The 13,461-nt window shown below is 44.0% G+C and overlaps 1 protein-coding gene across 1 annotated transcript in view; it reads left to right on the top strand.

Annotated features, from left to right (window-relative positions):
- Window positions 1-379: 379 nt before the first annotated feature.
- The window catches only part of LOC123753163 (ATP-binding cassette sub-family G member 8), a 100,221-nt gene continuing 87,139 nt past the window's right edge, over window positions 380-13,461 (top strand). The window contains 1 exon segment of the mRNA XM_045735155.2: window positions 380-612. The gene's annotated coding sequence lies outside the window, so the exon portion shown is untranslated.

Here is a 13,461-nt window from a genome sequence, read left to right as displayed (position 1 = left end):
CGGCTCCAGGTCGTCAAACTCTGACGTCATTCATATTTAGCTCAGGGATTGGTCTAAATGTGTGACGTCTTATGTCGTCATATATCTAGCAAGTCTGTCATTGGCTGGAATGAAACGTAACTGGTGTTAAGACTTGCGATTGGTCAATAAAATATTTAGCGACAATATATATTTTCGCGTTTCAGTAAGTCAACCCCACGGAATAAAGTTTCGTATTTGGATATCAATTGTCTCGTATCAGTACAATGATAAAATTTGAGATATACTTTGAATTCTTCGGCGGTAGGAATTAAGAGCACAAAATCAGAGATACACTACTAATTCGCTAAAATAAGAGGTGGTGAAGGGTGGCGGGAGGTGGGGAGGCGGCCTGGGAGTGCTGGTAATGTCAACGCGGCTTGGCGTAGTGAGCACCCGCACTCCGTCCCCTACTCTTCCTTTCCCCCTCAGTTTATCCTCTCTAAAGTGCAAGTGATGAGTGAAGTGAAACCTTAATGAAAGTGTCCGTGTGCCGTAGTACAGTGGCGAGTGCTCCAATGAGGATTTAAGTGAGCGGAGAAGAAGGCTACAAGACACTTGGTGTACCCAAGACTCTCCAAGGAGCACCGTAAGGTAGGTCCAAACTCTCATGCTAATCAGCGTTAAGGAACTCTATGTAAGACGTCCTCCTCACAGAGGAGGACGTCTCACCACCACCTGTGATCTCCCATCTTATCATATCTCTCGCACATAACGCTATATACATATATACAACGTTATATGCCATATATGTATATATTATATACACTATTGATAAAATGGTCTCCTGATGAATACAATAAGTGTACAAAGTTCGCAAGCTCTAGCAAAGGTTATGGACCAGGTGTGCAAACACCTGGTCCAGAACCACAACAGGTGTGTGTAAACACCTGGTCCAGAACCACAACAGGTGTGTGTAAACACCTGGTCCAGAGCCACAACAGGTATGCAAACACCTGGTCCAGAACCACAACAGGTGTGTGTGTAAACACCTAGTCCAGAACCACAACAGGTGTGTGTAAACACCTGGTCCAGAGCCACAACAGGTGTGTAAACACCTGGTCCAGAACCACAACAGGTGTGTGTAAACACCTGGTCCAGAGCCACAACAGGTATGCAAACACCTGGTCCAGAACCACAACAGGTGTGTGTGTAAACACCTAGTCCAGAACCACAACAGGTGTGTGTAAACACCTGGTCCAGAGCCACAACAGGTATGCAAACACCTGGTCCAGAACCACAACAGGTGTGTGTGTAAACACCTAGTCCAGAACCACAACAGGTGTGTGTAAACACCTGGTCCAGAACCACAACAGGTGTGTGTAAACACCTGGTCCAGAGCCACAACAGGTGTGTAAACACCTGGTCCAGAACCACAACAGGTGTGTGTAAACACCTGGTCCAGAGCCACAACAGGTGTGCAAACACCTGGTCCAGAACCACAACAGGTGTGTAAACACCTGGTCCAGAACCACAACAGGTGTGTAAACACCTAGTCCAGAACCACAACAGGTGTGTGTGTAAACACCTAGTCCAGAACCACAACAGGTGTGTAAACACCTGGTCCAGAACCACAACAGGTGTGTAAACACCTGGTCCAGAACCACAACAGGTGTGTGTAAACACCTGGTCCAGAACCACAACAGGTGTGTGTAAACACCTGGTCCAGAACCACAACAGGTGTGTAAACACCTAGTCCAGAACCACAACAGGTGTGTGTGTAAACACCTGGTTCAGAACCACAACAGGTGTGTAAACACCTGGTTCAGAACCACAACAGGTGTGTAAACACCTGGTCCAGAACCACAACAGGTGTGTGTAAACACCTGGTCCAGAACCACAACAGGTGTGTGTAAACACCTGGTCCAGAACCACAACAGGTGTGTGTAAACACCTGGTCCAGAACCACAACAGGTGTGTGTAAACACCTGGTCCAGAACCACAACAGGTGTGTGTAAACACCTGGTCCAGAACCACAACAGGTGTGTGTAAACACCTGGTCCAGAACCACAACAGGTGTGTGTAAACACCTGGTCCAGAACCACAACAGGTGTGTGTAAACACCTGGTCCAGAACCACAACAGGTGTGTGTAAACACCTGGTCCAGAACTACAACAGGTGTGTAAACCACCTGGCCCAGAACCACAACAGGTGTGTAAACCACCTGGCCCAGAACCACAACAGGTGTGTAAACCACCTGGCCCAGAACCACAACAGGTTTGTAAACCACCTGGTCCAGAACCACAACAGGTTTGTAAACCACCTGGTCCAGAACCACAACAGGTGTGTAAACCACCTGGTCCAGAACCACAACAGGTGTGTAAACCACCTGGCCCAGAACCACAACAGGTGTGTAAACCACCTGGCCCAGAACCACAACAGGTGTGTAAACCACCTGGCCCAGAACCACAACAGGTGTGTAAACCACCTGGTCCAGAACCACAACAGGTGGTTCTGTTAGACAGTATCAGTCACTGTGTCATAATTGGGAGAATATGGGAACACTGTAAAGGTTCAGTAAGTGGTAGCTATGTTGCTTGATGCAAGAGTCCTGGTGTCTCTTACTTTGTGGGGATGTAAGAGTCTATCCTACAGCGACCGTCTCCCGCTCTTGGGGTCGGTGGTTCGACGCTCCTAGGGTTCAAATTAAATATATATATCCTAGCTTCGAGTAAATCTAACTGTAAACACAGTATATATATACACGACACTCATAGAAAGGGCGCATCCGATCCCACCACCGTCCTCGCCCATCAGTCAACAACAATCACAGGAAGATTATACGAGTGTAAACAAATGCACATTCACAAACTGCAGAAATTCTTTGGAGGAATTAAATGACAAATCTGATCACCGTCTTAGTTAAGATTATATAAAAGTCGCCGTAATACACACAAATAAACTCTAGTGGCTCCTTAAGGCACGCACACACACTGAAAATTTTCATTTGGTAAGATACTTGATCAAATAACGGAAATTGGAATTATACAGCCTCTTATGAGGTGATATTTCCACTGACCTATCTCACTTTCACCAGATGGGCAGTAGAGCAGAGCACGATACACCGACGATCCCCGTAGTTGACTGTTATCGTCTGTTATGCAATACGACGATCAACATGCTGACCAACATAATTGCTTGCTTGAAGCTCGATTGACATACATTGCTTCCAACAACACATGTTCCCACACACACAATATTTCCTTGCTAAGGACCAGGTGTTTACCCTTCAAGGAGCATTCTACTTTCTCTATCATTTGTAGTTATCGTGCCGAATTCTCTCTCTACGATCCACTTCACCCACCATCAGCTCCAATATGACCATCAATATCATCACAACCACGACAATCACCACAGTCAGCAGAACCACCACCACTGCTATCACCGCCACCACCATTGCTATCACCGTCACCACCATTGCTCTCACCGTCACCACCATTGCTATCACTGCCACCACCATTGCTATCACTGCCACCACCATTGCTATCACTGCCACCACCATTGTTATCACCGCCACCACCATTGCTATCACCGCCACCACCATTGCTATCACCGCCACCACCATTGCTATCACCATCACCACCATTGCTATCACTGCCACCACCATTGTTATCACCGCCACCACCATTGCTATCACCGCCACCACCATTGCTATCACCGTCACCACCATTGCTCTCACCGTCACCACCATTGCTATCACTGCCACCACCATTGCTATCACCGCCACCACCATTGCTATCACCGCCACCACCATTGCTATCACTGCCACCACCATTGCTATCACCGCCACCACCATTGCTATCACTGCCACCACCATTGCTATCACCGCCACCACCATTGCTATCACTGCCACCACCATTGCTATCACCGCCACCACCATTGCTATCACTGCCACCACCATTGCTATCACCGCCACCACCATTGCTATCCCCGCCACCATTAATTGCTATCCCCGACACCACTATTGCTATCACCGCCACCACCATTGCTATCACTGCCACCACCATTGCTATCACTGCCACCACCATTGCTATCACTGCCACCACCATTGCTATCACCATCACCACCATTGCTATCACTGCCACCACCATTGCTATCACCATCACCACCCCTTAGTCCACCACCCCCACCGTCTCCCCCGTTATAACCTTTGACCCTTCACGTTAAGTTCACGCACCATTCCCTTTCACTGAGGTCGCCTTCTAGTATTTATTGTTGGTGTGTTCTCCATACTGAATTTTTCTGTTGTGATGTGCACACGCACCTAGACGTGGGGCCCAGAGGCTGGAGCTTACCATCTGAACCAGTTTACAGATCTCTCACACATCAACCTGTCTTCTTACAAAGAACGTCCCATTTCGATCGTATGGGCTACATAAGGCCAAAAATTGGCGGACTAGAAAATGGAAGCATTGTCAATTTCCCTTGGTATCTTCTGTGCTGTGATCATATCTCTTCTGCTTCTGTCCTCCACGGTTATTAGATAGTTTCATTAGCCTATGACGGGAGTGTCACTGGATGGGAAATGAGGGTGGGGGGTGTTGTCACTGTCACTCAATGGGTTGGGGGGGGGGTGTTGTTACGGGATGAAGAGGGGGGCGGTCACAGGGTAAGGGGGGTTACCACTGTCACTGGGGTCACCTCAGGGTTGGGGGGTGTCACAGTATGGGTGTCACTCAGGGTGGAGGTGCAGGGGAAGGTGAGGGCGGAGGCAGACAAGGTGGAGGCTCATAAGAGTGAAGGTTCAAGGTTGTGATTTACGATAACATGTCAATATTTGTACACATTAAAAAAAAAAACTCCCCACGCAATAAATTCTGTTAGGCTATATTGTTTATAATAGATTATGAGACGTTCAATATATGTCTAGGTGGCGAGGGCGTTGTTTACACTTTTTGAATATTTAGAAAAAGAGGCAATAGATCATTCCAGTTACCTTCCGTCTATCAATGTTTTAATTGGCTGTATGGTAGTGTACAACCATCCAGACACATCACCTAGCTCCACCGTACAATGTACAAGCTGTATAATTACCCAATTTCAGACGAACATTTATTTGTTTAGGTTATTATTTGTTATTTGCAGTTAATCGCTGCACCATGAAATAAGTTAGACTTTTACAGTTTGCAATGTATTCATTTCTTATTGATCAGGAAACGACCTATTTTACTTACCGTTGACAACGTTGGGACAATTGTTAGGCTATGGAATTGTGAAAATGCTGAACTATGCGATTTATTTAATATACACGTTTTGTCGTGGTTAGGACTGAAGACCATATGTCCAATTAAGGTATCATTGGGTGGTGACAGTAAAGACAAGGGTGGTGGACAGTGAAGACAAGGGTGGGGGGACAGTGAAGACAAGGGTGGTGGACAGTGAAGACAAGGGTGGTGGACAGTGAAGACAAGGGTGAGGACAGACAAGGGTGCGGGGGACAGTCGGCTGCATGACGCACTACTGCAGGAAGCTGACAATCACCAGTGGTGGTGTTGGTGCATCGTCAAGGACATCACCACCACACCATCATGCCACATCACCACAGTTTCCACACCATCACACCACACAACAGTCTCATCACCGAACCAATATTGACATTGCCTCACACATCGGCGTCACACAACCGCAAGCCTAATGCTTGAGCAGCGTTAATTATTGTTCCTGTCGTCGCCTCCACCTGCCGTCTCGTACCTCAGACAACCTCTCACTCATCGTCACTTTCTTGCAGAGAGGCCCAGTCTATCCAAGCTTTTCTTTCATTTGTTTTATATTCTCTCGTGAATCGTTGCTTGTGTTCGTCTTTGCCCTTCTTTTTCCGTTGATGTGTGTGTGTGCTGGTGTGGCTCCTACTGTCATATGGGCACGACTAACTTTTCAGCCACACAAGCTTTCTCTTCCATATTATCACACACAGACAATTCCTGTGTATGCACACATGTGTGAGATAGGTTATGATAGAGAGGTATGAGGTTATGAGAGCGAAAGGTGTAAGGGAATAGGGGAAAGTTACGACACAGCGTTATCATACCACTTGTAGCCTCAGATATTCCTTTGTTAGAACCCACGGCGGAAGCCTCGCTCCGTAATCATTCATTCCATGTAATTTTTTTAATGAATATCTTGTGTATATAAAATGCACGTTGGGATCACGAGTGTATGGAGTGTGTTGGCTGACTCCTTGTTGTGAGTGTTTTCTGACCCTGGTGTGGAGTGTACCTGGGATCCTTGTATGGAGTATATCTGGGAGTGTTGCCTACATCCCTTATAAAGTGTTACCATGCCACAATACATCACCACACTACCCTTATACCGACATAAATCATTCCCAAAGAATATTTAGTTTGAGATAGGTTATGTTTATGTAATACCGTTTGATATGTGTCGGTCATTAAATTATTTAAATTTAGGGTAAGAAACGATGGAACTCAATAGGCAATAAAGCCCTCAATAGAGCTCTTACGTCACTTAGATCACAGTAAGACCTGGCGGGACTTAACCAATGAGAAGGCGAGAATGCAAAGATATCTCTGGTTGAGAGCCGTAAGCTCGACCAACCAGGAGACGCGGAGTGTCGTGACGCTCTGGCGTTCTTCCACCTGACTGGCATGTTCAGTTAACGCTTCGTGTCTCGCTTCCGAAAACCTGTTTTATTAGCGTTGTTACGGGAGTCCTAGTCTTTCTCAAGGGCAGTGATAGGCTGAAGTTTACTCAGTAGCGCTGACAGCTGGGGGTTTGGACTAATGGGGGCGGGAGACCCCGCTGTTGCTGCTGGGGGTACATTTTATAGCATAGGGGTGCCCTTAGCTAGGGGGTCCCAGTATCAACGGGCTTAGTGGAGTGGGTAGTGCATGGAGCCGCAGCCGCCCCACCTGTGAAGGGTGAGGCTATTGCATAAGAATGTGACCACTCCTCTGAGAGTGAGGGTGGTCGATTATATAATAATAATATTAACTTTTATTCACAAGAAGGTACAATGGGCTTGTGAGATTACATAAGACTGGTATTTTTACTTTCATGCAAAGCCACTAACAGGCATAGCGTTTCGGACAGGTCCTTAATCTAACATCAGGTAAGATAAAAAGGTACATTGTAGCAAAATTTTATATGAACATATAACAACAATAGAAATTGACAGAGGTGATTATACTGGTGAAGATATGTTTTAAGTACTAATATTGGGGAAGTGGGTAGTACAAGATATAGTGAGAGTTTGAAGCACAAGGTAGGAAACTATGAGGATGAAATTGGGTACTTTTAGGTTTTACTTTTGAGTAAGGCATAGGTTGGACAATTTTTTAATTCATCAGGGAGAGAGTTCCATAGACTGGGTGTCTTTATTTGCACGGAGTGTTAGCACAGATTTAATTTGACTCTGGGGATATCAAAGATATATTTATTTCTGGTGTGGTGCTCATGGGTTCTATTACATCTATCAAGGAAAAGCTTCAGGTCAAGATTAGTATTTAGGAACAAGGTTCAAATTTGTGGCCCTTTAATAGGGTCAAATCAGCAAAGAACAAATATTACACAGAACGCTGAACACGTTGGGGGTATTGGGGCAGCCACTGATTTTTTAAAAGAGAAAGGCAGAGTTCACTCCTGGCATTGAACACACATTGCAGTGACACCCAGAAAATAGTCAGTGATATACGAATGAATGATTTAGCTGTTAAAGAAAACAGATTTGAAATTAAATTCCTTTGGATACCATCATATGTTGGCATCTAAAGGCATGACTGTTGATATGCTTGCAAAGACAGCCTGTAGAAAATCAGTAGTAGAAATTTATATGGGCGTTTCATTAGCAGTGACAAAGATAATATTTAAACAAATATCTAATGAAAATCTCACTGACCTAACAAATTTACAAAGACCTGAAAGTCGTAGCATTAAACATTATGATAGATATCGTGAGGAGACATTTGTATATGGAACTAATATAACATGCACTTCCTTGAACATTATATTGTAGAATGTCCCATATTGATTAACTTTCGCCCTCCTGGGGTAAGGTATGCTGAACTCTGTAATTACTATATGAATACTGGAACACTTGAGGATAATTGGACTTGTGCCCAAGATTGACTATGTAATACATCTGTTATACAATGTATTGTACCTATGCAGTATGTAATACATATGTTATACAATGTATGTACCTATAACCTGAGCTTGTAAAAGCATCTTAATCACCTTCAAGTGTTTAATAACACACTAGTATCTATAGAAGCTATCTTACCCTGTCAAAGTAGGAGAGACATAGGTGTGTGTGTGAATATAATATAATATATATATATATATATATATATATATATATATATATATATATATATATATATATATATATATATATATATATATATATATATATATTATAATATGGATATGAGTATATATGTATATGTGTAACTGTATACAGGATATGTGGAAGCTGGTCAGAATTGCATTTCACCTTTGTAAACGCACGTTAATGACGCTATGTAAAAAAAAACACTTGGAACACTGTTTATGTAGGACAGACATAAATCCTGTGTAATTTATGTTTGTAGATTAGATTAGCATTTTAAAAGCACCACAATCACCTTCTGTGGTTGATTGTTCAATAAATCCCTGAACTGTATGTTTAACAGATCTTTAACCCTGTACATGGAGGACAGAAGGAAATGTATATATGCTGCATGGTTAGCATTGTAAATGTCTGGCCACGTCTGCGGTAGAACAAAAAAAAGTGTGGTGTGGGGCGCTATGGCGCTCTCTGGGGGAGGGGGGGGGGGTACACACCAACCATCACCTTTTGTGCCGCCTGCTCGCAGCTGATTATTCACTGGTTCTATTCCCGGGCAGGTCGAAACGTTTGGGCATGTTTCGTTACACTTGATGCGTCTGTTCACCTGGCTGTAAATAGGTACTCTATCTGTTGTATGTATACACGTTGCCTTTATAGGTATACAAATGTATTGAATGTGTATACAGTCGATTTTAAGCTATACATTTTTCCATGCGTGTTCCACTGTGTTTCTACAGCCGTACGTTTGATAAGTTCAGAAATAAACAGAGAGGGGGAGAGAGTGATTGTGAGAGTGAGAAAGATGGATGAGAGAAATGAATGAGAAAGATAAAATAAAAGCTTAAATACTGGAAATGCGTGACACCTGGGAGACCTTGACGTGTTTGTGGTCCGCTGCTGGCCGGACGTGGAGGGAAAATGAATACGGATACACCCCCCTCCTGTCTAACTCTCTCTCATATTCTACCTCTCTTACACGTACTTTCTCGTGCTCTCGTACTCACTTTCTTACGCTCTTATAATCACACTTTCTCACACTCTTATTTCTGTCTCGATCAGCGAGTGTGGAATGTGACAATGAAGGACCTTGTACTGAACCTTGCGTCCAAGGCAGACGGGAAACTTGTAGTGATAATGTTCCGTTCCTGCAGCTCTCGCCACCACCTTCAGTTACCACAAAGTTTCTAGCAATGTCCTTTGGTCTTAGTAGATGGCGCTTTTGCATAGACTTGGTATAGACGACCCATTCTATCTACGACGCCAGGACTTGGTAGACGACGCTGTCTACGACGCCTGGACTTGGTAGACGACGCTGTCTTCGACGCCTGGACTTGGTAGACGACGCTGCCTACGATGCCTGGACTTGGTAGACGACGCTGTCTACGACGCCTGGACTTGATAGTCGACGCTGTCAAATGCTGGACTTGTCAAATGACCGCGCAAGCTGTGTCATTTGAGCGCTTGGACTGGACACTGAGGCGTGTCTAAGTATGAGGTGAGTGGACAGGGGCGGGCAGAGGATCGGTGGTCGTGCTGTCATGTGGAGGACCAACAGCCCAGCTGCGCCGACACTCTGAACACATCTATTTTGACTGAACAAATGTGCAACAGGTGGAACATACCACCTGTTCCCCCCCCCCCCACCTCGGGATCTCCTTATACCACCACAAAATAGTTTACTCGCACGATTCATATCTGGAAATAAAAATATTCGCCGAAATATAGAAACTAAATTATACACCAAAAATGTAACTTTAGGAATTATTTTTTTGTTTTATTGTAGTTATTATTTGTTATAGTCAGTATTAATACAACGGGGAAATGGGCACAAACAACTGATGAAGATAATTGGCAGGAACTGAGAAAATTGAAAAAAATAGTGTAAATGAGAGAGCAGCAACAGAAACCCAGTCACTATTAAAGGGGCACTCTCTTTTAATAGTGATCCTATTAAAGTAAGTCCCCTCCCCTCCACACACTTCGCAGTTGGGGACCTAAGCCCTACACCCCACACCTGGGGAACCTGCCCCCCCCCCTCTACAACTGGTGAACCTCCCCCCCCCCTCCACAACTGGGGAACCTGATTCCCTTCCTCCCCCCAACACTTCACCTTGCCTGCCCATCTGCACATGGCGGGCATGGCCTTGCATTCCTGTACACTGCCGCCACGAACAAGACACTCAGTGTGTCCTCGGCCCGGGGGCCCGTACTCCCTGCACCTGAGCTGTCTTGCCTATCACGTAACTCCGCGCCAGGCTTCCCATCTCATAAACTAATGGTAAGAAATGGTGATAAAAGATAGATTACTGAAAGATAATGACGTAGGAAAGGTGAGGGTAATGGGGGAGAGAGAAGAGGGGAATATTATGATGATTTAGGGAATGGGAGAAGAGAATTGTGTACGTCAACAACGGTCCTTTTACACTATTTACGTCGTATTCTGTACGGATTCGACCAATCCGTTAAAATGGCGACGGATTAATAAAATGTTCGGTAAAATTTACGTTTTCTGTGTCTATAGGTTTAGGTGGAATGGTTACGTTCGTACGTTCTGGATAAGGCAGAACAGTTGCATTTTGTACGGAGTGGCAAGTCGAGAGAAGGGACGTGTGTGTGTGTTCATCTAGTTGTGTTTGCGGGGGTTGAGTGTGTGTGTGTCAAAAGTTGCAGATATTGAGAGAACAAGTGAGATGCAGTTGCGTCACACAATAGCCAATTGGACCAGAAACCACAACACCCTCACCAAGCCTCAACACCATAATTATCAGCACAAATATCATATTTCTCACAATTTATTTCCTTTCTCTTAGTTCCCATTACTTTTACTTGTGTGTAACATGATATAATACAATACCTTACAACATTCACCTGTGGTTCCCTTTCAATCTCTCTCTCTGATTCTATGGCGATCTCTTTATCACTTATCTCCCGCGTTTCCTGTTCTCTTGTTTTCATGAACCAAAAACATAACCTTTCATTCGATATGTTTCATTGAGGGATTAAAATTCCTGAAGTCTTACATTTCTAATAATTAGGATCCCTCTACTACCACAAATTTGACTTCCTTGCTTAATTTAAAATATTTTTTCTCTGTTTACAATCTCTAGTTTGCCATTGTAGCCTAGCCCATGCTTGAGGTTCTCTATAGGTGACCTCGCTGTCCTGATACAGTCAGTCCTCCTAAGGTTTCCCAAAGTCAAGAAGACCGTCAATTTAAAGCGTCCTTTTCTAACTTACCAGAGGACCCAAAACAGAAAACGGGACAGTTACGCCACTTTCGCCAGCTGCTTCCATTTTCTAGTACGTCAATTTTTGGCCGTATGTAACGCATACGATCGAAATGCGACGTTCTTTGTAAGAAGACAGGTTGTATGATACGTATAAACGTTCATTATTCATGTAATCTGGCCTAACTTGCTTGTAGATACCTACGTTCTGATGTATGAATGCTGATTTCAAATCGAAAATGTATATGCATGTTAAATATATTTACAATCTACGTGAAGTGAGATTTAACAGTATAAAACTGATTGCCCAGAAGCAGTATAAATTTTGTGAATTGACTAGAAGCAGGTTTATGGTACATGTAAATAAGGCCCTGGGCCGGTCCACCCGGCCTCGCCGTGCGCTCCACCCGGACTCGCGGTGTGCTCCACCCGGACTCGCGGTGTGCTCCACCCGGACTCACCGTGCGCTCCACCCGGACTCACCGTGCGCTCCACCCGGACTCGCCGTGCGCTCCACCCGGACTCGCGGTGTGCTCCACCCGGACTCACCGTGCGCTCCACCCGGCCTCGCCGTGCGCTCCACCCGGACTCGCGGTGTGCTCCACCCGGACTCACCGTGCGCTCCACCCGGACTCGCCGTGCGCTCCACCAAGACTTTGGGGAGTAATATTCAGAGCAGTCTGCAGGAATTCTACAGAAGTCTGGACAGTGAAAAGATCTTATTGAAGCTGCAGTACAAACGTTCAGCATTTTTGTCAGTAGCACCGTTTGTGAGCAAACGTTCTCTATTATGAACGTGAACAATAAACGACGTTCTTGTCTGACCAATGACCATTTGGAAGACATCGACTACAAACATGACGCCTGGGATACAGCAAGGTGTGAGATAATTAGAAAATAGTTCAGTTTGAATAGTTTAAATACTGTTTACATTTTGTTTAAAGATAAAGAAATGTATAATTTCCTATATAATTATGTTTTTTTAAATTAAAATATAATTGGAGAATATAGAATTCTCATTATCAATAATAATGGTGATTTCATCGTCCGATTATATTTATATTGACTCAGTGGAGAAACGTGTGCTACAATGCCGTAGTGCTTGAATAAAGATGACAAAAACACCCAATATAAGTGTTAAGTGTATTAAAAACTAAATTTTCGGATATAACCTACAAACCTTTCTCAAGGTGCTGTATACAATATTTTTACATTGTATACAACACCTTGAGCCAATACAACTCAAGGTGTTGTATTGCCAATACGACTGTATAACACTTGGAAGGGATATGAGAATAGGACGAATGAACAGAATGGAGCCTAACCTCTGGACGGTCGGGGATTGAACGCCGACCTGCAAGAAGCGAAACCATCGCTCTACCAACCGGTCCTAGTGGCTGGACCAAGAATAAGTAATGGTGTTTTAATTGTGTAGCCAGAATATGATTTCCTCGGAGCACTTTGACCCGTCTCAGTTTATGGGTTGTACCCACCAGATGAAATGCAAAATTATACATTGTTGATGATCAATATTTTAGAAGCTACCTGTGATCAAGAGAAATTAGCCCTCGGTAATACCCCCTGGATCACATACAACATATTAGCAAAGGAAATTCACCCTTCAGGATTTTACATTAAAACCCCCTTAAGCCTAGCCAATAAGGGGGAAAAAGTTTGTATTTTGACCTATAAGGTATTGGAGCGGAACTTTTCTCGCTAGAGTGGTTTTGCTGTTGAATCCTATATATGTCATGAACTGTGTGTGACACTCTCCTGGGTGTTGCCTGTTAGTATGTTGCACAAAGCTAAACTGTCTTATATTTTAGACATTGGTTTGGGATTTTCTTTATTTTCAACAAATTGTTTCCAATTGGTTTATTTGAAATATTTGTATTATATTTTATTAAGAACATAAATTATTGACTTAGT

Source organism: Procambarus clarkii, chromosome 67 (genome assembly GCF_040958095.1).
Source record: "Procambarus clarkii isolate CNS0578487 chromosome 67, FALCON_Pclarkii_2.0, whole genome shotgun sequence".
In the NCBI taxonomy this organism is placed as follows: Eukaryota; Metazoa; Arthropoda; class Malacostraca; order Decapoda; family Cambaridae; genus Procambarus; species Procambarus clarkii.
Note: the sequence above shows the minus strand (reverse complement) of the source record. Positions and strands in the feature narration are given on the sequence as shown.